The sequence below is a fragment of the Peromyscus eremicus genome, chromosome 16_21 (assembly GCF_949786415.1).
Source record: "Peromyscus eremicus chromosome 16_21, PerEre_H2_v1, whole genome shotgun sequence".
Taxonomy (NCBI): Eukaryota; Metazoa; Chordata; class Mammalia; order Rodentia; family Cricetidae; genus Peromyscus; species Peromyscus eremicus.
Window position 1 is genome coordinate 30,020,768 of NC_081432.1, and position 26,110 is coordinate 30,046,877.

General features: G+C 45.2%; 1 protein-coding gene and 1 long non-coding RNA gene across 3 annotated transcripts in view; one reads left to right on the forward strand and one right to left on the reverse strand.

Annotated features, from left to right (window-relative positions):
- Positions 1 to 18,524: 18,524 nt before the first annotated feature.
- On the reverse strand, positions 18,525 to 24,632 carry LOC131926551 (uncharacterized). 2 transcript variants are annotated; one of them, XR_009383512.1, is made up of 3 exons: positions 24,137 to 24,613; positions 22,813 to 23,028; positions 18,525 to 20,146 (listed from the first exon to the last, which is right to left on the reverse strand). It is a non-coding gene; the product is annotated as an uncharacterized LOC131926551 (long non-coding RNA). The 2 variants fall into 2 exon arrangements; XR_009383513.1 differs by lacking the exon at positions 22,813 to 23,028 and having other exon boundaries at positions 24,137 to 24,632.
- The window catches only part of Fhl2 (four and a half LIM domains 2), a 74,993-nt gene continuing 73,389 nt past the window's right edge, over positions 24,507 to 26,110 (forward strand). The window contains exon 1 of the mRNA XM_059282064.1: positions 24,507 to 24,684. The gene's annotated coding sequence lies outside the window, so the exon portion shown is untranslated. The remainder of the gene's footprint in view (positions 24,685 to 26,110) is intronic.

Sequence of the window (26,110 nt, forward strand, 5' to 3'; positions counted from 1 at the left end):
ACAAAGTTCTGTTATGAGAGTCGGGTGATATGGTGGCACACCCCTTTAATCTCACTCTGGAGGCAGAGGCAGGTGGATCTCTGTTAGCTTGAGGCCAGCCTGGCTTATATTGTTCATTTCAGGTGCCAAAGCTACCTAGTGAGACCCTGTCACTGAGCAGAATAATTATGTAAATATGTGAAAAAAAAGCTCTGTAATTCAAGCTAGAAAATTCTTTCAGAACAAGTTGTACCCTTTTTAAAGGCTACAGTGGAGAGAGAGAGGTTGCTTCACCACCATGCCCTGCTCTGATGTGGCTTGAATACGGTTTATAAGTGTGTCGCTAACCTTGCCTCCCATCCCCAGTGTGATGACCATGAGAGGCTGTAGGACTGTAAAAGGACCAGAGCCTGAGGATGGATTAGTTAGGTCCCTGGGAATCCCTTTGGAAAGGATTAAAGTTCTTACCATGAGACTCTGCTTAAGTCTCAAGAGAGAGTTGTTACAGAACGTGTGTTATCGGCCCCTCCCATCACCTTGGCGCTCTCTCTCTCTCTCTCTCTCTCTCTCTCTGCATGTGTGTGTGTGTGTGTGTGTGTGTGTGTTATATGAGATTCTGGATAAAACCTAAAGCCTCACACATGCCGAGGCAAGCTTTGAGCGCTGAGTTTATTCCTAACACATCTCTTACTTTTCAGTTTGAGATAGCTCACTAAGTTGCTGAGGCTGCCCTCGAACTAACTCCATGGTCCAAGCAAAACTTTCAATCACTGTGGGACATGTGAACAGTTGTAGGCAGAGCTCCTGCTGATGGGACCTTTGGCCTGAGGGGCTTTGGACATACCACCCTTCACACTCCCATGATGTAGGACTTAGGGCGCCGCCACTGCTTTTGAAAGTGAGCTCTGATTTTATGTACCAGCCACTGCTTTAGTGATCACCCACTTTCTTGGCACTGCGGACTTCCCACCCAGCCACTGTGCACAGCCTCTCTGCTTCTGTTGAGCGAAGGTCACCTTCCTTAACAGTATTTACATGGGATTGTTTGTAGAAGAGGAGGGGGCCAGAGGACCCCAAACCAAAACAGAACAGAGGGTTGTCACAAAGAATTTTTTTCCTGCTGAATGTTATCTGACATCGGGCTATCTGGAAGCCATCTGCTCCCTGAAGACTGGAAGAAATGTTAGGAACGGTTTTTAAAATAGTTTAGCTGAAGTCTTGCAAGTCTTACTCAGGAGAAACCTTCGTCAGAGTCCCACGGAGACTAAAAGAGAGTAAGAGCATTGGGGGGAAAGGCTAAATCACCTGGGGTGCGCGGGAAGCTGGCAGGGCTAAGCTAGCCCTCCTGAACTCCAGAGATTTGGGAAAAACAAAACAAAAAAGAGTTGGCAGCATCGAGTCTGCATGTCCAGAGGAGACGGTACAAAGCAAAGGGAGGCTGCTTACTGTACCAGCCTCCTGCCCACCATCCCCAGCCCTGTCCCCGTCTACTCTCTACCAGTGGTCATCAGACCTACAAAGTGTCCTGGGGTAGTTAACCCAAACAGCTGTGGGGACAGCCTTGGCAAGTGTTGGGAGTAGCGCTGGCCATAGGCTTCTGATGCCCGGACTTCTTTACCCTTTTATACTGCCTGTGGGGGAATGTAGCTAGAATTTAAAGGATTGGTCATGGGAACTCCTAACCCAAGTTTAGATATCAGCTTGGAAGTTATGGAAGGTGATCTGAAGGTTGTAAGCAGATGCTGGGGGAAGTTTTCGGATCCCAAGTGGAGGGCTGTTTTTTTTTTGTTTTTGTTTTTGTTTTTTGTATAAAACTCCAGTCCCATGTTGCTGAGAAAGGCCATGGAGAGCAACTACCATTCATGAGTTGCCTGAAAGCAAGAACTACCACAAAGTGTTTTCCTAATGATAGCTTGTTTGGAACGGTCAGAACAGCTGGCTGCACAAGGACGCTCATTGCTTATGTGAGAACACTGCCTTCACACGCTTGTCTCCCAATCACGGACCACCAACGGGCCTGCTTGGACTGTAGGCTGACATCGGCTGCCAACCCCTCAAGCCTCGCAGCACCAGGGAGATTTTATTCTAAAACTTTTCTGAAGCTTTTCTCTTTCCCAAGAAAACCCCAACCTTTCTCTTAGTTTTTCAGACGTTCCAGAGGCCACCAAAGAAAGAAGAAAGGAGAAAAGAAAAAGGAGAAGAGAGGGAAGGAAGGGAACAGAGGGGATGAAGGGAAAGAGCAAGGGGAGAAAGAAGGAAGGAAGGAGGGAGGGAGGAAGGAAGGAAGGAGGGAGGAAGGAAGGAGGGAGGGAGGGAGGAAGGAAGGAAGGAAGGAAGGAAGGAAGGAAGGAAGGAAGGATGGAAGGAAGAAAGGAGTTGATGAAGTATCATGTGGAAAATACAGCATCTGTAAGAGCATAGTAATTCTTGTATCTTATTCTGCTTCAGAAAAAAAGATGAAAACTTAGAAAAGCAAAATTTCGTCAAAATTAGACTATTATATATTAGAAACAGGTGGGTCTCTCATTAGTCATTCCTAAGTTAGCAGCGCAATATCTGAAGATATTGGTATCTGAAGATGTAGACCAGACAGTCCATGAGCTGGCAGAGGAGGCTGGTTTGATGGTCAGAAAAAGCAGAAACAAAGACTAAGATGTTGGGTTGGTGTTTGTTTCTTTTCCTGTTGAGAAAAGCAGCTTCAAGGAGGAAAGGTCTATTTTAACTCATGGTTTAGGTCACAATCCATCATGGTGGACAAAACCAAGGCAGCCGGCTCTTGAGGGGAGCTGTTACACGGCATCCACATTCAGGATCTGAGAAGGGTGAATGCATGCCAGTGCTCAACTCTCTTTCTAACTGTTAGACAGTCCAAGAGCCTCTGCCCAGGGGATGGCCCTGCCCACAATTAAGATGGGTCTCCTGTATCAATTAATGTAGCTTAGATAACCCCCTCCCCACAGGCATGCCCAGAGGCTCATCCTCTACGAAATATATGTGTTCATGCCTCAAGGCTGGAACAGTCTAGGAGTCCCTGATGGCCTGCTTGGTATATACTCAGCCTGGAATTGTGATAGTTTACAAAGTCAGGGCTGTGAACCAGCAGCTGCCAGGCTGGCCTCAGTGGCCCATCTTAGGGGCCCATACTTTCCTGTCCCCGCTAAAACCTGATTAAAATGAATTCACTCGTGAGTCTGGAACCTTTAAGAAGGGTCAGGATCTTTCAGACTTGTGCATCTGTAACAGCCCGGTGTATGCCTACATATGTGGACCTATGAGAACATTAGGGGCGGTAGGGGAATCCTGAGCAAGTGGGACAGAGTCACAGGGTCACCGGGAGCAGCCGTATTCAGCCTCACTGTGACAGGCTGGGAAGCCGTGGAGGAGAGTTAGCCTTGGAAAATCAGGCTGACAGTCCAGGCCTGGGCTGTAGCAGGTGCTGGCCAAGGCTTCCAGATAAAGCCTTGAAGTTCAGCCTTCGTTCTTCTAAGTCTGGTTCTTTCCACCCACCTCTTGCTCCTTTCCCTCTCCCTCCCACATTTTTTCCCTTTCAATTTAAGCAAAACAGACCTTGAGTTTCTTGCTTCTGGAATGTTGCTGGAAACAGCCTGCTCAGAAAAGCTGGCTTTCCATAAATACCCAGATTTATGAAGGAGAGGATACGATAAGCGGGAAACCGCAGACATTCCCAGCTTGGAGCTTATTTGTTTGTTTGGCTCTTCAGGGGACGTGGTCATCCAACACACACATTCTTTTCAGATATACCCATTAGTTATGGAATCGGGGCTGAAATTCCTGAAGCTAAAGGAGTTTACAGTCACTGACCCTCCTGGCCCACAAATGGAGCCAGGCTGGAAGTTATTACCCATTAAATACTGGTCAATGACATTTGGGGCTATCATTCCTTCTTTTGTGGTGCCTAACCAAGTCAAAACAAGAGATTATAGGAAGAAAAGTTACCCCTCTTAATGCCTCTCTTCTCCCATCCATGATGTGCTACCACAGCGGTGGACCAGTGAGCTTTCACGGGTCTAGAAGGAAGAGCTGGTGGGGCACTGCCCATCCACGCAAGGAGGGCCGTTTGTTGTCAAGCGCCATCTTCTCCTCGGTTATCTTTTCCATACTTGATTCTAGACCCCTGGGAAATGGACCTCATCAGTTTAAATCCAATCACAAGCTGGATTGCCTTTTTTGGAGAAAGGGAGGTTTTTGAAGGAAGGAAGGAAGGAAGGAAGGAAGGAAGGAAGGAAGGAAGGAAGGAAGGAAGGAAAGGGGAAGGAGATATTATGGTTTGTTTATTTCAAAACATCCTATTCCTACTTCCTGTCTACCATAGAGGTGGTGTGTGTGTGTGTGTGTGCTGTGGGATGTTCTGTATGTCAAGTGTGTTGCTGATTGGTCAACAAATAAATCACTGATTGGCCAGTGGCCAGGCAGGAAGTATAGGACAAGGAGGAGAATAAAGCTGGGAAGTGGAAGGCTGAGTCAGAGACACTGCCATCCGTCACAATGACAAACAGCATGTGAAGATGCCGGTAAGCCACGAGCCACGTGGCAAGGTCTAGATTTATAGAAATGGATTAATTTGAGCTGTAAGAAGAGTTAGCAAGAAGCCTGCCACGGCCATACAGTTTGTAACCAATATAAGTCTCTGTGTTTACTTGGTTGGGTCTGAGCGGCTGTGGGACTGGCAGGTGAGAGAGATTTGTCCTGACTGTGGGCCAGGCCGGAAAACTTTAGCTACCTCTGTGTGTGTGTGTGTGTGTGTGTGTGTGTGTGTGTGTGTGTGTGTGTGTGAATTCAAGTGCATGCTTGCATCACGTACACATGAAAGTTAGAGGACTACTTTGGTTTTGGATCTTACCTTCCACTTTGTTGGCAAGCAGAGTCTCTCATTCACAGCCATGTACGTCGTCGGTATTGCTGGCTCATCGAGCTGCTAGGGATTCCCCTGTCTCTCCTCCCATCATAAAAAAGCACTGGCCCAGCTTTCACACGGGGTTCTAGGGATTGGAATTCAGTCTCTCACACTTGCACAGAAGCACTCTACCCACGAAGCCACCTTTCAGTCCCATCTTAGAGATTTTAAACAACGCACCTCACAATAGAAGATGAACTTTCACCTCCATACTTGAAGCTCTGTTTGGTTTTTGCTCTATAAAGAATACAAGTTTAAGATATGTTTTTCCTTGACATTTTTTTACCCATAGAAATAAGTGGTTGAGAGAAAGGGTAGGTAAATCTTGTGAATTTGGAGATTATGTATGCCAAATAACTTTGAAATTTTTCACCGTAAAGAAATGATAGTTGAGGAAGCAAATATATTTAATCTGATGTAGACATTAAGCAACTTATAGATGCATTGAATATTATTACACGGTATCCCATTAGCCTGTATGTTTTTGTAACAATTAAAAAATTTCCTAAATGATTAATATTCTTGTATGTATTCCACCATGGACATTTTCATGAGCTAGTACAGAACCTGTGCTATGGTCCGAATGCAAGTGTCTCTCCAAATTTGTATTGAAATTCTGACCACCAAGTGACAGTATTGAAACTTATGGAGCCTTTAGGGGGTGCTTAGATAACAGGGGTGCTTAGATCATCAGTAGGATCAGTGCCCTGATGTATGGTACCTCCTGGCTTTTAAACTTCAGGAGGCCTTGTGTATCGGGAACAAAAAGCCATCTACAAACCAGATGCCCAGTCTGACATGGCTTTGGTCTTGAACTTTTGAGTTTCAAGAAGTGTGAGAAATAACCCTCCACTGTGTATGCGCCATCAGTCTGTGGAGGTTTGTTACAGCAGCTGGAATGGACTAGAATCACTTCTATGCATGGAACCAAGCACCAGTGGAGGGGAAGAACCATGTAAGCCATTCTCCAGGATTTTCAGGAAGACTTGTCTATTTCACCCAGGTGACTATTTCTTTGAGGGACTGACCCCCCACTTCCCATGTTGGGGATTTAGATAAGATCTTTTCCTGTGCTCTTTACCTTTCAGGATATGTTCTTAATCAGGGAAGGAGCCCCAGTTCCACTCATCCATATCTTTTTATCATTCCTCTTAACGTCCCTCCACATCTTTCTCCTGCCCCGGCATTCCCGCAGCGCTCTGCCCCCACTCCTCTTTGCCTTTACCTATTATCTTTTTAGTCCTAAACTCCCGGTTAGTCCTAAACTCCCAGCGTGTTGCCCAACAGTGAAGAATCCAACTGGAAACATAAATGACTGCCAACCCGCCTTCACCAGCTCCAAGTGAGCATCAGTTCTCTGCTAAAACATCTCTGTGGGACCCGCGAAGCATCAAAGAACTGGTGAGTGGCGGGGTCTCTTTCCTCGTCCTTGCAGGGTTATCCTGTCATTCTACGCTGCCTTGAAACCCTCCCATCATCAGAACGGTTGAGAACCGGGAATAAACTGAAGAACAAAGCCTCTTGTGTTGAGCAGTGAGAGTTCATTCTGAGGGGACGTTAACAAATAAGGTGACATCCTGACTGTGTCAAATGTCGCTATTTAACTTTCAACTCTTTTGGCTTAGCAAAACCAAACCTCTCTCCCTTCCTGGACTTTTTTCTGGCTTTCCTGTGACTGCTGAACTCGATGTGTACTTTAAATGAAATATAATCCCCGCACTCCTCCCACGTTCAGACTTGATACAGCCAACTGTTACCTTCTTTGCGTCCAAGAACACTTTTAAAAGATTTATGTAAGCCTCTTTTGAAGGACTCTCTTCCTCCCAGGCCTCCAGACGGGATATTGTATTTTACTAAGGGTAAATCATTTTTACCACTTCCAAAATTTGAGTGTAGTTCCATGCCAGACACCCAACATAAAGAGGCTCCTGAATTTGCCGAAATGTCTTCTGTTCCCTCTTACTCAAAAGTATGCATTTGTGGAATAGCCCAAGCAAGTTTATATGTACTATGTAAGTAAATGTATGTGCGCTGATATATTAAATTATCAATATGATATGGATCATTGATCTGTCTTCAACTTAGCACTTTGAATTTTGATGCTTAAGGGCTGCACAGTCATCCAATCCACACATAGACATGGTGAGTTTGATATTAATTCAGCGTGTGCCAACGCTGGAGTAACAGCAGCCTTCAAACCTCTGGCTCTTGGCACCATTTCCTTCCAACTTCCCAGAACGGCTTCCGGTCTGCCCTCTTCCATCGTCATCCTGCCCTTTCATAGCTAACTAGTCCCTTCCATTACCTGAATTGATTTGTGTGTTAGTTAGGGGTCTCTAAAAGAACAGAACAGATAAAATGACCAATGATATCTTTGGGAGTTCTTTGTCTCATATTGTTAAGTCAGGGCTTTTTTTTTTTTTTTTCTTTTTTAACCTTATAGGTCCTTTGTGTATATTATGGCTTCCAGTTTGGGGTTTTTATGGGATTCCTATGTATATAAATATATGCCTCTGTGTCTCTATGTGTTTCTAGGCTTTTTCTTATTTGGTTGTCTTGTCATATTCTGATATGTTTTTGAATTATCTTATTTTATTTTATTATTACCCCTTAGAAGTCTGTTTGATTTCTAAGGAGAGACAAAAAGAGTGTGGGTCTGGAAGGAAGGGTCAGCGCAGAGGAACTGGAAGGAATAGGGGAAGGGGAAACCCTAATCAGAATACATTGTATGAAAAAAATCAATTTTCAATAAAAGAAAAATTTCCCTCAAAAAAAGCAAAAGACTTGATTATGAGAGGGAGCAAGGGAGGGTATGTAAGAGAAACTAGAAGGAGGGAAGGGAAGGGGGATAATTATCTAATTCTTAATTTAAAAAGTAAAAATATATTTAAAAGATACATTGATTAAAAAGAAAAGTCATGTATGTTGGGAATACTGGTACACGCCTTCAATCACAACCCTCAGGAGGCAGAAGCATGTAGATCTCTGTGAATCTGAGGTCAGCCTGGTCTACAGAGCAACTTCCAGGCCAGCAAGGGCTACACAGAAGACTCTGTCTCAGAAAACAAAACAACAAAAAGATATGAAATAGTTTCTGACATTTTGTTGTTTTCTTTTAGTTGTTTTGAACGTCCATTTCCTTTATCCTTATTCTTCCTAAAGGTTTGAAGATCCTGCAAATTAATATTGCTTTTTTTTTTTTCACTTGCTTCTCCTCTGGTGAAGCTCATACTTTCCTATGCTCTCCTGTTTTATTATTTTTTTTAGCCTTTTCTGAGTGACCCGGTGATTCATGTATCTTCTGGTTTAGTGGTCATAAATTCCTTTAGTTTGTACTTACCTGGGAAATCCCTTTTTTCACCTTTGATCCCGAAGGATAACTTGACTTGACAGGGAGCTCACAGTTGGTGGTTATTTCCTATCATGGCTTGAAGTACATCACGCCATGGTCTTATGGCCTTTTGCTTTCTGTGGAGGGATCTACAGTCATGCTGAGGGACTTGCCTTAACATATGGCCTGGTGCTTCCTCTTGAAGAGCTCAGTATTCTTCATTCTGGATTTTTGTTACCTTAAATATGAGATATGAAGAGGTTCTTTTCTGGGTGTGTCTACACAGGGCTCGAGACATGCTTCTACACCTGGGTATTCGTGTCCTTCTGGAGTTGAGGACTTTGTGCTATTATTTCACTGACTAGATGTTCTGTTTCTTTAGTTTGAACCTTAGCCCTTTGCCTATACTAATTATTTGTAAATTTTGTCTCTCAGTTGTGTATTGTACGAACTGATATGGTCTTCTATGTACTGTTCACTATTTTTTTCTCTCTTTCTTTATTTTCTTTCTTTATTTTCTTAAGGACCTGACATTCTTTCTTCTACTTTACCTGTTCTTTTGGTAAGTATGATGGCTAATGTTGATTTTCAACTTGACAAAATCTAGAATCCCCCAGAAGAAGGACTTCTGGGTAGGCATGTGGAGGTTATCTTGATTATGTAAGCTGATGTGTGGAGACCCATTTTAATTGTAGGCTGAAGTATTCCTTGGGGAGGACATCTTCTAAAGTACTGGAAGAGAGCCCATCACCAGCTGTGTGCTTTCATTTGCCTGCAAACATAACGTGGCCAGCAGCTTCAGGATCCAGGTGACTTCATGATCATGACAGACTATAACCTGGAGCTGTAGATGAAAGCTAACTCTTTCTTCCTTGCAGTGCCTTTGTCAGAGTATTTCACCACAGTGACAGAGACAAAGGCAATAAGACTTTTCACTGAGCCTTTCATCTGGCTTGTTGAACTGTTCTTTTCCAAGCTCTGGGTTTTTTTTTTTTTTTCTCAGAATCTTGATCTCTTTATTGAATTGCTCTTTCATAATCTTGTAGTGTCTTTCTTAATTCACTTAGCTGTTTGCTTGAATTCACTGATCATAAAGAAAACAACAACAATCTTTTGAACTCTTTGTTCAGAATTTCATCCAAATTGATATCTTTGGATTCTTTTACTGGGGAGTTAGGAACTTTTGGAAGAATCATGTTGGTTTTTCTCCCCTCCATATTTCTGGTATATTTTGTGAAGATTTATACATCACTAGGGTGGAAACTACTTCCACTTTTATGTAAGAGCCTCCTTGGGAAACAATCTTCCTGTGAGGACTGGATCCCCAGCACTCCTCAGAGAGAATGGAACAAATCACAGTATAAAATGACACAGAAACAAAACACATCTGTGTTATAAAAAGATGGTGTTTAAGGAATATACCACCATTGGTGACAATAGAAAAGAAATGTACAAAATAATACAGAATAAATTCAGACACTGAATATTAATAATGGCAAGATGAAATATAATGAAAAACTTAAAAAACAAGATTTTCATGTGAAGAAAAGGAAAAAGGCAAGATTTTACAAGATTTAATTAAAGAATAAAATAAGTAAGCAAAATTGAGTAAAAAAAAACAAAAGAAAGAAAGAGAAAAAACAAGCTTAAAATGCCCATAATTGAGGTACACAGATGATAAAAGCTTCTGGCTGGGTTCTCAAATAGTAGAATCTACCAGATACAGGGGTGCTGGCTCACAACTGAAGCTGTTGTAATTATTTCAAGATCCCACCAAGCAGGTTGGTGCTAAAACGTAGGGGGATTCCTGCCTCTGATTTCCCACCAGTGTGATTAAGTGTGTATTATCTGCTTCAGGGCTATATTCACTCCAGAGCCTCCCTAAAACCCTGGGGAAGTAGGGGCTGAGGGAGGCACCCATAGCTGCTGCTAGCCCTGAAGAGCTTCAGTGGCATATGGACTGGACTAGTATCTAGGGGTTTTGCAAATGTCCATGCCCTGACATGTCTCCAGATGCCTCAGAGTATATGGGTCCATTGAGTCCTACACCGGAGGGAGAGGGGCCCAGCTGTGGGCACTGAGCCTTGTTCTTGGCAATCTCAAAGCTGTTCCTACAATACAGTACACATGGCTGGTCTTGGGTTCCTCTTGTTTACATTTCCAGTCAAGTCTCTGAAACTGTGCCACTCCGCAACTGCCCCTAGTGGCCCCAGTCTGTGGCAGGGTCACCCCAGGGACCCTGAATTGGGATTATTTCGTGTTTTATGATCCCCAGAATACTTTGATCCTTAATAGGCGTCTACTCAAGAGGCTCCTACCTATACCCTTCCAAGCTATGGTGAATTGCACAATGTGTTTATCGGCTAAAACCAACCTGCCATGCAGGAAGAGTTTCTTTCAGACCGAATCCAGGCCCTGAATTTAAAGCTTCTAAAAAGCTTGCTTGTTCCTTCTGAGCCTGGGACTGCCAGGCCCTTGTCACCGGGGCTGGCTGCTCTCCAGGCACACCTGAGCTTCCGCGTGGGTTTCCCCTCCCCACCACCTGGAAACGGTTGGTCTCTGAGCCTCTGAGAGAGGCTTCCCACTTTGTTCTGAGGTGCCTTTCTGTTTCCCTGTGCTTTTTGGCTGTCCCGTCACCTCTCTGATTGCCCAGTCTTCCTCTGTCTCTCTTCTCAGAGTGTAGCTTCTTCCCGTCCGCCCTCACACTTCTCACTCTTGGAGTCATTAAAAGGGCATTTATACTGCACTGCTGTACCCTGGCACTCTTTCCATGTAGTTTCCATGCGGCCCAGCACAATGTTTTCCTACATGGTTTTAATTTCCCACAGCTTCACTAATCTCGAAGTTATAAAAGCCCTCGTTAGGCAAGTCCCAGAGTCTGACAAGTGGGGTGGTCTCTAGCTTCCAAATTCAGGAAATCTACGTGGCTTGCTTGTGAGTTTACCAGAGGCTGTTTCTACCCCCACCCCTAAATTCCCTTCATAGTGCTAAAAGGATGGAAACCAACCCTTCCATCCTGCTATAATTATAGAAGCTCTCCATCAGCACTTGGCCAGGCACTTGCTAAGGGCTGGGTTACCAGCGAGGTGCCAGGAGTAACTCTGACACGATCACAGAAAATAAACATCAGTTATCACAGCAACAGCTGTGTAGTTATGCCTCCAAGACTCCAGTCTCACTTGGGCCACATGCCTTCAGCAGCGCACATATGCTGAGCACAGTCTAGTCCTGCGCAGTCCGGAGAGTTAACCCCTATAAGACCTGAATATGGCTTCTGGCTGACGGTTTCTTAGAAATTTTATCCACGGGAGGCAAGGGTTTCCAGACTGTACTGTACCTACACAAGGCTAAAAAAATGGCTAAAGATGAAACAGAGCAATTTAAAATCAGGAATGGGTCACTAGACAAAATTTCATCTGGAAACCTCTTAATATAACAGAAGCAATGGATTGTTGTTTGTTTTTGAAGCACTAAGGATCAAACCCAGGGCTTTTCACACGGTAGGCCAATGCTCTGCTGCTGAGCTGTAACTCCAGCCCAGAAGCAATGGGTTTTTTATACTAATGAGAAGCCAGTGTGAGCAATAACTACCTAGGTCTATATGCAATATAACTGCACATTTCACTTCAAAGGCCATATGCAAGAGTTGAATGAGTGAGTGAGCCAGTGAATGGCACTCTCAAAGTTCATTGCTGTTAGATATAGTAAGGTTTAACTAATACATTTGCAGACGGTCATGCTGAAGGACCAAATGCAAAGGATTCTGATCTCTAACGAAAAGAAGGTTGTTACCAATGTCTTGGGGGGGGGGGGCACTGGAGAGGTGGTTCAGAGGTTAAGAACACTTGTTGCCTTTGCAGAAGAAAATTCAGATTCGATTCCCAGCACCCACAGGGTAGCTCACAACCATCTGCAACTCCGCTTCCAAAGGATCTGATGCCTTATGTTGACCTCAGCAGACACCAGACACACATGTGTGCACATATATACATGCAGGCAAAACATTCATACACATGAAATAAAATATTTAAAAAATGCCCATGTGGGTCATTCATGACTGGAGAGTTTGGAGCAGAAGTCAGAAATGCACTCGTACCACCTGAGCAGTTCTTCTCATCTAAAGCCACGATGTCCTGTAGATGCAACGGTCCCCTTACCCCACACTCCTGCTCACTTGGAGTTTCCTGTCCTCTTAGCAGAAGCATTTTCTCCTTTCATAACTTCATGCCTATTGTAAGCCCAGGACATCCTATGAGAGTTCATCCTGCATCCGTTAGGGGTCTACACAGGTCTTTCCCCAATCTAGTACAGGTCATCCCTGTCCTTCACCATCCATCCCTTGTCATCACTAGCCTGGATCTTGGTTACTTTTGTGATACCAGGAGGGGTGGGATAATAGAAAATGAGCCTGGTGGAGTACCTGGGTCCTCGATACCTCTTGTGTCTCCAGACCATGGGACGGGTTGAACTATAAGTCAACAGATGTTCACAAGTACACCTTGTTGTGTGTACTTGAGGCCCTGGAAATATGAAAGGAATCCCTGGAAACCTGCTGAGGTTCTGTAGTCCAGGTCCTTCCCTACTCATACTACTTGAGGAGGGCTCAGTTACACTCTGGACTGCCCAGTCCGGGTCTCTAATCTCCTGTTAAACTAATACCCAGTCTATTGCAGTACAATGAAATGAAATGCACTTTTTCCTCCATAGAATAGATACCTCTCAAAATGCTTCATTGATTGTATGGCTGGTTTTGTTATAGTCCAGTTCCCATAGCTTCTTTCTGATCATCTCGTTCTGCTACATTTGACTAATTTCCTCCAGGACTTCTAATGCACTGATTAACTCTAGGGCCAGTCAATGGGTTATAAAACCCACAGATGCTCGAGACCATGGAAATGAGGCTGGGTGTGCTCTTCACTCTAGCTCTGATGTCTCTGGCCTTGTTCCACGTCTCTGCAGCACTGAACACCCCGAATATCCCTGGTTTCACCCCCTTTGCAAATTCTTCCCTGGTTTCTGTCCCCATCCTCACCTTGCCACAAATGGCCACAGACACTTATCACTCTTTCAACTAAAGTCACCCTCTAATATCTGAGTGGGACCAAAATCCATGGATGCAGGAAGTGCACATCTATGTAGCACTCATGGCAGGCACAGTGGCACACACCTTTAATACCAGCACTTGGGAGGCAGAGGCAGGTGCAGCTCTGTGAGTTCAAGACCAACCTGCCTGCTCTACAGAGTAAGTTCCAGAACAGCCAGGGCTATGTAGACAACCCTGTCTCAGAAAAAAACGAAACAAAACAAAACAAAAAACTAATAACTAAGTAAGTAAGTAAATAAATAAATAAATAAATAAATAAATAAATAAATAAATAAATGAAATAACCATTGCACACAGCTCACCTGCATGCTCCAGAATTCCTTAAACCAGCTCTGTGTGATTTACATATTGGATACAATGTAAGTAGTTGTCAAGCCAAGTTGTTTTCTTTTAGCTAAAATTTAGATTAGCACACAGAGCATGGTTTTATCACTCTTTTTTTGACCTATGTGTTCTCATTTATCCCACTCCCCGCTGCCCTGTCCCATGCCCATTCCTCTCCCTCAGCTGGTTCCCTTTCTCCCTTCAGTTAGCCCCAGCTTCTACTTCCTTATTACGCTATTCCTTAAGATCTCTTCTTCTCTTCCCATGAATATTCCCCTTTCTAGTTATAGAAAGCACACAAGGCATGTATGTGATTTTAAATCTAGGTCCTACATATGAGAGAAAACATTCAGCGCTTTGTCTTTCTTGAGTCTGGATTATTTTGCTTAACACAGTGATTTCCAATTGCACTCATTTGCCTGGAAATGTCATAATTTCATTTTTCATTACAGCTGCACCAATTCCATTGTATATATGTATCACATTTTCTTTATCCATTCATGTCTTGGTGTGTATCCAGGATGGTTCCAATTCCTGTCTATTGCCAACAATGCAGCAATAAACATGGATGTGCAAGTACCATGTATGTTGACTTAGGGTCCTTCCAGTGTAGATGTAAGAGTGGGAGAGCTGTGTCATGTGCTATCTCTGTTTTCAGGTTTTTTGAGGCATCTTCATACTGATTTCCACAATGGCTGCACAAGTGCACCTTTTCACCAGCAGTAAATAAGAGTTCCCCTTTCCCCACACCCTTGCCAGCGTTCATTGTCATTTGTTTTCTTGACAATATAGATTGTATTGTTTAGGAAATAGTGACAAAGAAAGTCTCTATGTGTCCAGTAAAAGATAGTGGTTTTCCTGCTGGAGCCTTCTTGAGTATTTTAGTCCATCTATCCACAGACCACCCACAGACATGAGGCCACAGATGTGAAAACCAACTGTAAGGGACTCAGAGCCTGAGCTCTCTGGTCTTAGAAAGCACAGAGCTTCCTTTTACCTGAAAAAGTAAATCAGCTCAACTTAGAAGATAGGAACACAATTTCAGTGAATGTCCATGGACAGCTGTGGATGAGGAAACTTAACAGTAAACCTGGGAAGATGTGCTCTAACAGGAAAAGAGACTCCGCTCAAGTTATTTCAGCAGGGGAGTTATGCTGAGCAGTGGATACATAGGCAATGGACATGCTGAGATACTACCTGGAAGGGTGAGAAAGTCTCTGCTGATAGTAGCTGGGTGACCTCTCAGAAGTTTGAACTATGGAAAAAAACTAACCAAACTAGAGGTCCTGCCACAGAAGGATGAGAAAATACCAGGTGTGGTGGTGTGAAAGGAAATGGCCCCCAAAAGGAGTGGAACTGTTAGGAGGTGTGGCTTTGTTGGAGTAGGCGTGGCCTTATTCCAGGAAGTGTGTCACTGTTGGGGTGGGCTTTGAGGTCTCCTATGCTCGAGTTACTCCCAGTGAGAGAAACCACTTCCTGTTCCCTGAAAGATATAGGATTCTCAGCCACTTCTCCAGCACCATGTCTGCCTGCACACCGCCATATCCCACCATGATGATAACGGACTGAACCTCTGAACTGTGAGTGAGCCACCCCAACTAAATGTTTTCCTTTGTAAGAGTTCCTGTGGTCAGGATGTCTCTTCACAGCAATAGACATTCTAAGACAGACACCTGGCTTCACTTTCCAGCATCACCCAGTGGCTGAGACACCAGAACTAGGAAATACAGCCTGGCAACATGGCTGTGGCAGGGAAGAATGGACCTGGGATGGGGTCAGAAACAGACTGGGGGCAGAGGACAGAGTTTTATTCTTCTCCATGGACAGATCACCACTACCGGCTGCATGTGCACAGCAAAGGATGCTCTGGGGTCTCCCTGAGCTTCCAAGCCAGACTCAACCAGTTCCTGCCACCTGACAGAGAACAGCAGCAGCCAATGAGCACTTCACATCCACAGGGTCGCACCAATCAGCAGCCTGACTGACTGCTCTGGTGGCTTGCTCCAGCATAGCCTAGGAAACCAGACCGTGTATCTTTAAATAAACTGACTTAATTAGTGCTCTCAAAATTGGTTGGAGACTTGAAAAAAAGCAAAGGGATGTTTCCTGAATGCCCCCATTTCTAGACTGGGACACATACCTGCTCCAGGAAACACCCATATTCTGATGTCACTCCTAAATGAGCCACTTGGCTGGGATTTCTTGTACCTATAATTAGGGCTATGTTCATTTATTCTAAAGTGTATGAGGCAATTTAATGAAAAAAAAATCTTTTTTTTTTTTTTTTTTACTTCTTACAATCCAACTCTGTTGATAGATGAATAGTTAAATAAAGCACAGCATACCTTGCACTGGAAATTATTTCATCCAGCATAGGCTGCAGCGTGGAGGAGAAGAGCCAAACATGGTGGGAAAACACCGAACTGAGAATAGTCAAATTCACCCACAGAAAGCAGTACAGTGGCTGCTAGGGGCTGATGGGAGGTGGGTGAGAAGTTAGTGTTTAATGATTCAACACAGTTACAGTTTGGGACGGTGAAATGTGTAGGAAACAGATGGTGTAGATTCTTGCATGACCAAGTGAACATACTTGTTGACATTGAACTCTGTCTTTGAAAGAGTTAAAGTCTTCAGTTTTTAACCACAATATAAAACTTTACCTTGTGGTTTCCTTCGGAAGTCGGGCATTTACGACATTTGAAAACAGCTTTCGCAGGTAACTTCTGAGTCATACGGCTTGCTTTAGTGACTCATAACACAATCTTGCCTTGCAGTCTCTTGGGTCTTTTGGTATAAGATAGCACTGCCCTGGAGAATGAGGAAGCCTTCGGGTTATTCAGCACAGAGCCCAGTGACAGGAACCTCTCACCCCCAGGGACATTGGAGCAGGGCCTTTCAGCTGTTGACATGGAGTATTGTAGAGTGAGAAACCTATAAACGACAGAAGTTGATTTGCCTTGTGGTTTTGGAGTCTCGGAAAGCCAAGGTCATGGATCCACAAGTGCTGAGGGCCTTCTTGCCCAATCGCAATATGGAAGAAAGTACCTCATAAGGGATATCTGAGAGATCAAAAGGTTCCAGGGTAAACTCTAGCTAGTAAAGCACTCAATTCACTCTTAACTCTCAGGGAGTTCCTCAATGGGCTATAACTAGTCACCATTTGATTTTTCATCATTTGACTAAAGTGCATCGATTGCACAGGTACTGTTAATGGGGCCAAGAACTGGGGGAGTAATAAACCTTAGCAGAGAACCTACTAGTATTATTCTGCTAAATGGACATAGTAATAAACTACCCCCATGTGCTTTTTTTGATGCTCACAAATTAATGTATCTCTCAAAGTTCATCAGAGAAGCTTTTTTTGCAGAAGATGGCTCTAACACAGACACCTACAACCTTTTGGTGTGCAGAGACTAAGAGACCATGGAGTGCTGAGCCCTAAATGGGACAGAATCACACCCTCTCCCCATACAGGTCAGGGACTTTCATGGAATAGGGACTGGAATGATTGTAAGAGTCAGAGGTAGTGGAGGACTGTTGTGAACAGTGTGTGTCAGACATGACAGGGCCATTACACACACAAACGTACACTGGCTGTGATTGCCTACACACACAAACGTACAATGGCTGTGATTGCCTGCACAAGGTTTGCACTAGATCCAGCCAGCTGAAATCACAGGGCGGGTGGGGGAAGGGACTTAAGAAGTCCCCTAGCTGAGGAGCTATGGGCAATTGATGGCTGCTAAGGGAGAAAGAGTTGGTTTTCTTCAAGAAGCTGCCCCTGAAAGTTACTCATGCTCCAGTAGACGGTCATACCCCCAATACACTCATGTGCACATATCAGCTCTATGTAGATTCAGTAGGTTCTTTAAAAGAGCTCATGAAGTTGGCAGGGAAACGTGGCAGGGGTGATAGAGGAGATGTTAATAAGGGAGGGTTTTATTAAAATATATTCTATGCATGAATGAAATTCTCAAATAATAAAAACTAATGAAATTAATTAAAAGAAAAGACAATTTATCCCTGCACTGTTGCCAGTCACAAAAATTGGTGTGGGTGAAGTCTTTAAAAGCAGAATGGATGGCAATGTTAGCAGTAGAAAATGAGGGTACAGTACGCAGCATCTGTAATGTTGGGGATGATACTGACCTGAAAGTACTTACTGTGTACAGTGTGTGTGTGTGTGTGTGTGTGTGTGTGTGTGTGTATGTGTTAGTGTGACAAGAAGCAAAGTGACATACTGAATCCAGGAGATCTCAACTGCGGAAGCCTGGAACAACTGAGCACACCATAAGCATCTATTTGCTTGCTGAAAAGACTGTAGGGGTAGAAATGGAGAGACCCCTTTCCTGCCTACCATATGAGTCACACTCTATAACAATGGACCACTTAACAAGTCTGGTGGTTTGGATGTTTAGTTGTGTTTTATCTCGTGTTTTGTTTTAGACAGGATCTCATTGTATAGCTAAGGCTGACCACAAACTCTTGGTCTCAACCTCCTGAGTGACAGGACTACAGATTTATGCCACAACACTCGGTACTGTTTTGAATATTAAATGTCTAAGCTGATGACTCTGTTGGGAGGTGATGGGGCCTCTATTTAGGAGATAAAACCTGTGGAAGAAGTTAGATCATTGAAGTCCTTATTGTGAGTGGCGTAGTAATTAGATCCTGTATCCATCTCCTTTTTTAATTTTTTTCTTCCCATGAAGTGAGCACCTTGGCTCTAACACATGCTCTCCCTGTGGTGTTCTGCCTTGTCATAAGTCCAAAACGATGGGGCTGAGTGACCATGGACTGAGATCATAAGCCAAAATCAATCTTTTCTCCCTTTAGTGGTTTATCTCATGTATTTGTCACCAAGACGGAAATCTAATCAAAATAACAAATTTATTTAATCACAGCTTCACAGGGCATGAAAGCCTACAGATTAAAGAACTAAAGACCAGAGTGAACAATCCCTTTTCATCTTTAGGTTGGTTAAGTGTGAACAGCCGTGTAAAATGTGATTGTACAAAAGCGTTTGAGCTAATGGAATAAACCTGGGGCAGGTGGCCAGCAGGGTCTGTCTGTTCACATTCTTCTTAGTGTCTCTGTGCAGCATTCATTTCTTCTAAATGTGGGCAGAACCCTTTCTGGAATTGGGGTTGGTGGTATCCTGTGGTCTACCAGTATGCTGTAGACTGTAGATCACAGAATTTCTTTATGACCAGCTCTTACGTGGACAAGTAGCTAGCTGTGGAGAAAGGAGATTTTGGGTCCCATGACCCATGTTGGGGAATAGTCTCTATGGCTTGCCTTGAGAAAGTATCTTAGTCACTGTTCTGTTGCTGTGAAGAGATACCATGACTAAGGCAATTCTTATCAAAGAAAGCATTTAATTGTGGACTTGCTTACAGTTTCAGAAGTTAGTCCATTATCATTATGGCGGCAATCAGGCAGACATGGTTCTGGAGGAGCAGCTGAGAATTCTACATCCTGATCCATAGGCTAAGAGAGAGACGCTAGACCTAACTGGAAACCTCAAAGTTCATCCCTAGTCACTCACTTCTCCAACAAGGCCACACCTCCTAATCCTTCCAAATAGTGCCACTCCCTGGTGACTAAGCATTCAAATATATGAGCCTATGGGGCCATTTTTATTCAAACCACCACAGGAAGAATGCACAGGGTAGCAGACAGGAGGGCAGGAGAGAATGAGGGAAAAGTTTAGTGTCAGAAGCCTTCATGGTGGGGTATCACCCTCTAAGCCCCCAAGAATGGGATGGTTTAGCTTGCCAGAGACTCCAATCTGAGTTCTTGCTTGGAAGGTAATCTGGTTCTTCTCCACATCCAAACGAGCTCTGGCTAAGCCACACTTACAAGGAAGAGAAGCCTGGATTCTGTCACGTCAGCAAAAGCTGGTGTTACTTTTCGGGTTGAGAGTTTCCAGAGCTGCAGGGATGTGTTTACACTGCAGACATTTCTGCAGCTGTCATTGTTCTGGGAAGTGCAGAAGGGCTGTTTACAAGGAGCTTTCAGGAAGATCAGACCCAGCGGCTAGGTAATCCCGGCAGCCACTTGGAACAAAGCTGACTCGTCCTCCCAGTTTCTGCAGATAGACATCTGGTGGGTGAAACATGTCCTGAGGCACTCAGCTCTGCACTCCAACTCAACTTGGTCCTGCATCTGCGAACTTCCTGGTCCAGAACCACCAAGCTTTCTTTGCCTTCTCTGCTGACAAAGCATGGTGGTGCATTCCTGTGCTTCTCCTTCCCAGCAACGTTGCCTCAAGGCTTCCTGACCTAGCCCTGTGGCTTCCTGACCTAGCCTCGTGTTCCTCCTTCCCTTCAGCCTGTCCTCAGGCTCCCTGGCTTGCCTCTTCCTCTGTCATTAAATGTATTAATCCAACCTCTGTGAACCATCTGGCTAGGTAGAAGAGCACGCATGGTAAGGATGATAAGGAGCTCCATTTCCTTCCTCATCCATCTTCGAGGGGTCACAGCTGGCTCTCCTGTAACAAAGGACAGGTTAACCAGAAAGAAGCATGGCAGATTCATGTCTAACCAAGACCCAAAGGCCAGGGAATATAATCCCCGTTTATGCTTAAGTTCCGGAAGCAGAGACCACTGTGTAGACATGTGATTGGATGGGGGGGGGGGGTTGAGCAGATGGAAAGAGATGGAAGGGAACCCAGCCAGGCATGTCTGTGCAGAGCGGAACTCTTCCTGATAGCTCTGTGTGGCCTTTCTTCCTCCAGCCTGCAGATGCGGGGCAGGACTCCCCTAGAATGAGAGCATTCCAGGGGAGAAAGGAGAGAATGTCTGCCTATGCTTCCTGGCTTGCTATGGAGAAGGGGTGGTCTGATTCTTCTGATCCGCATTAGGGAAGAGAATTTTTGGTTTCTGTGGCTTACGTTGGGGAAGACTAGGAGGTAGGGGACAGGAAGTCAGGAGAAGGGCAGAGAGACCTGGATGCTAAGGACTCAAAGCACTCAGCCGAAACAAAGCTAAAACTGTGACGTATGGTGTTCTGAGCCGCAGCAAAAGACACCTAACTCACTGGGCTAGGGGCCGGGAACATTGTTAATGCCACACCCAGGAAGGGCCGTCACAGTAATAGGCAAGCTAGTCAAGAAAAGGGAGGGGAGAAGGGTGGGCTGTCTTAGTTAGGGTTTCCATTGCTGTGACGAAACACCGCGACTAAAAAGCAAGTTGGGGAGTAAAGGGTTTATTTGGCTTACACTTCAGCATTGCTGTTCATCACTGAAGGAAGTCAGGACAGGAACTCAAACAAAGCAGGATCCCGGAGGCAGGAGCGGATGCAGAGGCCACGGAGGGGAGCTGCTTACTGACTTGCTCCCCCTGGCTTGCTCAGCCTGCTTTCTTATAGAACCCAGGACCACCAGCCCAGGGGATGGCATCACCCACGAAGGGCTGGGCCCTCCCCCAGTGATCACTATTTGAGAAAATGCCTTACAGCTGGATCTCATGGAGGCATTTCCTCAACTGAGGCTCCTTCCTCTCGGACGATTCTAGCTTCTGTCGAGTTGACACACAAAACCAGCCGTTATATGGGCCTACTGACCCTCAGCACTGACAAGAAACACAGAGCCCTGATGGGTAGCACACAGGGGCTGCAGCTGCCAGCAGCGCTCTGACAGGCTCTGGGAGCCATAGCACCAGGGTCCCAGAAGGAGCACAACCACTATCTGCCCACCCCAAAGCAAGGAACAATAGCGACAGACTCTCAAAGATGGCCATGGAAGTCAATGGTCGGTGCTACCTGTGGTGAGCTGGAGAGGCAGGGCTCTTCAGAGTCAAGGTGAGAGCCTTGAGTGATGGCAGCCATAATGGTGCTGCCAGCTCCTAGATGGGAAGTACTTCTACCTGCTTTAGTGCTGAAACTTCGAGATCCAGCAGGGAGCTTGTCAGCTTGTGTTAGAAGCACCATAGACAGTACTCGAGCAAATGGAGATCAGAGCTGATGGACTGATGGGCAGATTTCACGATCCCACTGGCAAAACGCCAAGTGTATAGACATGGGGGGCTGGGATTCTCCAGGAGACCCTGCCATGGAGGGCTATCCCTACCCAGGCTGGTAGCCAGGGATATACTCTCCTTCCTGAGTCTGTTACCTCTTTATGCTGGTCCCTACACAAATGAGGAGAAAAATCAAGATGGAGTCACTCACACTGCCATGATATAGCTCTAGGCTGAAACTAAGTTGCTCATCTGACCTAAGGAGATGCGATGCTTGGGGGAAAAGAGGCAAACTCCCAAATGGCCATCTTTAACAGACATGGTAATGCCTCTCCCTCTGCCCTCATTTCTCACACTGAAAGGGCAACCCAATTTAAACAAACCAGCTGTTTTTCTGCTGTTCTGTCTTGGTGTCTCTACAAGTGCCGATGCTGCCTAATGACCCCTCTATTTTATGTTCCATTTTTCTTCCGTTGCTTCATCCCTTCTCTGTCTATCAAAACAACTTCTGTGCATCCCATCAGGACATTTATTCTCCTATTCTGTGGAATAAAGGGTAGTACAATGCAAACCGTAAGCAAAGCCAGCTGAAATCTTTGCTTGCTTGGGCACAGTGGTTCAGGCTTCTAAAGCTTGGAAAGGGTCCGATAGATATATAGATCCTTTCTCAAAATGGTGATGATGGTGATGAAGATCTTTGAACACTGTCCATCTTTATTACGCATTTTGGAAGTTGACTCACTGCTTACTCTAGACCTATATGCCTTTGACATTGATCTCTTGAGTTTTGGAAAGCACCATTTAGAAGTATCTTTTACGATGTTGTGAAAGATGCGCAAGTGCCATGTTCAAGACCAGTTCTCCCTGGCACGCGTGGGCCTGCCTGATCACAACCCAGAATGCCAGGCCCCAGCTGCCTTGGATGCTGTTCTCTCCCACCAGTGGCTCCTCCAGTGGGTGGTGTTGAATGTCAGGCAGGCTGCCTGCTCATCAACGCCCACCCATCCCCACAGCTGTGTTCCTGAGCCTGCTTGTAGCAAGAAGGATGCTACTTAGGGAAAGGGAAATAAGCCACACCAAATTTCAGGAAAAGGGGTCCTTTTGTTAGAGGAATTTACGTCTCTAAGGAAACCGCCATTGATAATCTAATCTTCCCCTGCTGTTCTGTCTTGAAGCTGCTAAGAAAAAATTCTCTCACCTGTCTTGTCTGATGGGAGACAGTAAGACCCTCATTTCAGAGAGATCCTACTCCATATCTGGGGGCTCCAGGGGAGCGTGGGGGGGATCTGAACAGGCAGGTCTGGCCAGGTTTCTCCTCCAGTCCCCTTACAGTTTTGCACAGTGGTCACTGTGGTGTTATATCAGTTATTCTCTTGCACATCTGTCCTTGGTTACAGGATGTCTCAGCTGAGAACTGGAGAAGGGTGGAGAGAAACCAAGTTTTCCTCCCTGTACTTGAACCCTCAAAACTCACTGTCCTTTCAGAAGGTCCTTCCTCATGAGGACACTTGGATTCCTGGTCCTTGGTCTGGTCCCTTTCAAGAGAAGTCCTCCAACTGGCTTTCTCCGGCCCCAGTCTCCCTGCCTTCCTTCAGAACCCCCCTCCCCTAGAGGCTGATCCCAGACCGGAAGTCCTTGCATTTATACGAGAGCTAATTTTTCTCATGACCACCACGGCCAACACCACAACAGACGTGTTTCCAAGAGCAAAACACATAACCGGATTTGCTCACAGATCTGCGTGGTATGGGAGCCTGTAGACAGAAGACTCGGAGACCACACATGTTTATGCTTAGACTCATGAAGCATGGGTAGAAATGTGATTGGACAAAGAGGTCTGAGAGAAACCAGAGTAGAGTGGAGGAAGCCTAGTCAGGCATGGTTGCTCAGGTTCTTGCTGACCCCTCTGTGCAGCAGAAGGAACCCTGGATTCCTCTGACTGAGGTTGTCAGGAGCTATCGACCAAGGCAGGCTAGAGAAGTTCTGTATCACTGACGCTTCCTCTGAAACACCAGGGAGAGTTAATGTGGTACTTTTAGGTTTTATGGCTGCATTTAGGGGACAGGAAAGTGGTTCTGATTTCTATAACCCACATGGGGGAAGATGAATTATAATCTTTGTGATCTGCCTCAGATCAGAATGAGCAATGAGAGCCAGGAGGGCAGCACAAACTCTGACTGCCTCTGAGGCACTTACTTTGAAGCATCACTTTGTGAATCCCAGCACCCCAGTGACATCAGAGGCAGGAAATCAGAGTTACCCTCAGGAAAGGTTTGGAAAGTCCGAGGGCTTTGGCACTCCAATTCAGAAAGACAGTCTAGAGAGTTGAGGCCTCAGACCCAGGTTCTATTCTTGGGTTCCAGTAAACCCTCTGTTTCACTTCACACAGAATTGCTATAGTCACACACGAGCAGAGATGACAAGAGAGGACATGACTTTCTAGAAATGTATTCCAGTCCACAGCCAAACACGTGCCTTGGGCTTGCGCCCATGAATCCTTCAGTGCTTTCTAGAGTACTCACCTAGGCAAATGCCCTTGTCCTCCTAAGCTGGAGAAGGAAGGTCAGTGAAGTCTTTCCAACAGGGAGCGTCAGACACCAGGCTTTCCCTTGTGAACCTGTGGAGGTGCTCCTGTCTCCTCAGAAAAGTGCTCCCTCATTCACGTGCCAGCTACCTGCATCCTCCAGCAAGGCATATAGCTAGCCCTGGGCTATACACTGGAAGGTTCTGGACCTAATGGCCTCCCTGTTTTGGCTGCTCTTGGATTGCTGGAATACACATGAGGCCTGGGGTGTCCTTGAGACAGGCAGGCCAAATAGGAACATACGCAACAGCCTCTTCCCAACTGGGGCCCGAGACTTCTTTCATTTGGAGACCAAAAAAGGCTTGCAGGAGCCAGGCTTGGGCCCTTATCTGCTGGGCTGTGCCAATGGACGTGCCTTATTTATAGCGCTGCTGACAGAAGCCCACGACATTGGGGCAATCCAATGAGGCACACAGCCTGCGCAGTGGTGGCCCTCGTCCCCGCTGGTCTGGTTGCAGGGCAGAAGGAAGAGCTCTGATGCCACAGGTAAGGATCACATTTACTTGGTCTTTTTCTCTTCATGCCTGTCAATTCCAGTACGTGTCTGAGCCATACTTAGAGGCCCACTGTGCTTAGATGGCATTGTGCTCAGTGCAAAGGGAATGTCCTGGGTCCTGATAGGCATGGGGACCTAGGGATCTCAGGTCCCCAAGTGGCTGCACTGGTAGCTACCTGCTTAGATGCTGAGAACAGCTCAAGTCTCTCCTCACCGTGACCTCCCTCTGTGGGAACCAGAACTTAAAACCAGAAGAGCTATTAAAGGAGAAAGCAAAGGACGAGGAAAGATTCTAACATAAACACAGGATAGGGTCAGCTACAGTGTACTTAAGCCCCCCCCCCGCCCCCCCCCTCCCCCCGTCCCAGTATTTCCGGAAGGCCAGGGTGGAAAGGCCAATTACTGATGTGTCTGATTACTCTGGGAAAGCATGTTTATACAAGATGACTTACGTGCTACGGCCGATGGTTGGAAAGTTCAGAGCTATTGTGTGCATACTTTAGCATACGTTACCATTTCTTACAGCTAAGATGTGCAGGACTGAATGATGCTCTGGCAGATTGCATAACATTCTCAATATTGATAAAATGACTCAGGTGACAATCAGCGTGGCGTATATAAACATCTCTTGCCAGACTCTGTCATCATTTTAAAATATTTCCACCCCAGGTTTTTTTTTTTTTTTTTTTTTTTTTTTTAAATTCTGAAGCCTGTAGACTAGACACCCAAGTTTTAGGCTAATATGATTTTAATCTCACTTGTGCTGTTTATAGATTTGTTGTTACTGTTTTCTTGTTTCTGTGAATTGGATTCTGTGTTATTATTAGGCTGATACCCAACTGGAAAGTCTACTAGGAGCTGTGCATTCTCCCTAATACAGGGATGTGTATGGTGCATGTGGAGGTGGAACAAGTGTGTGTCTTTGTTTGTGGAGGTCAGAAGTTGACATCAGGTTTCTTCCTTGATCACTCTGTATTTCAATGAAGAGTTCGCCATTCCAGCTAATCGAGCCATCTTGCACCAAGGACCCTCTGGCACCACCTCCTCAGCACTGGGATTATAGGCTGGCTGCCACACCCACCCGGCGTTTCCTCTGATGCTGAGGATCTGAACTCTGGTCCTCACACTCATACAGCAAGCTTGTACCCACTGAGCCATCTCCCCGGTCCCATTACTGCGTCTTGACTCTAGACCTCCTTGCTGAGAAGAACAATCATGAACATAAACAGGTTTAAAGGAGAAAAAGAGATCTACAGCCACTTGGGTTATCTTCCTTCCACAATTAAGTGGTTTTGATTAATCTTAAAATATGTTAGTCATCATAACTTAAATAGATCTGTTTTCATTTAAAAATTATATAAACATACATTAAGTATAAATATAATCAGGTCAGATGGTAAACTATTGTCTAATTTA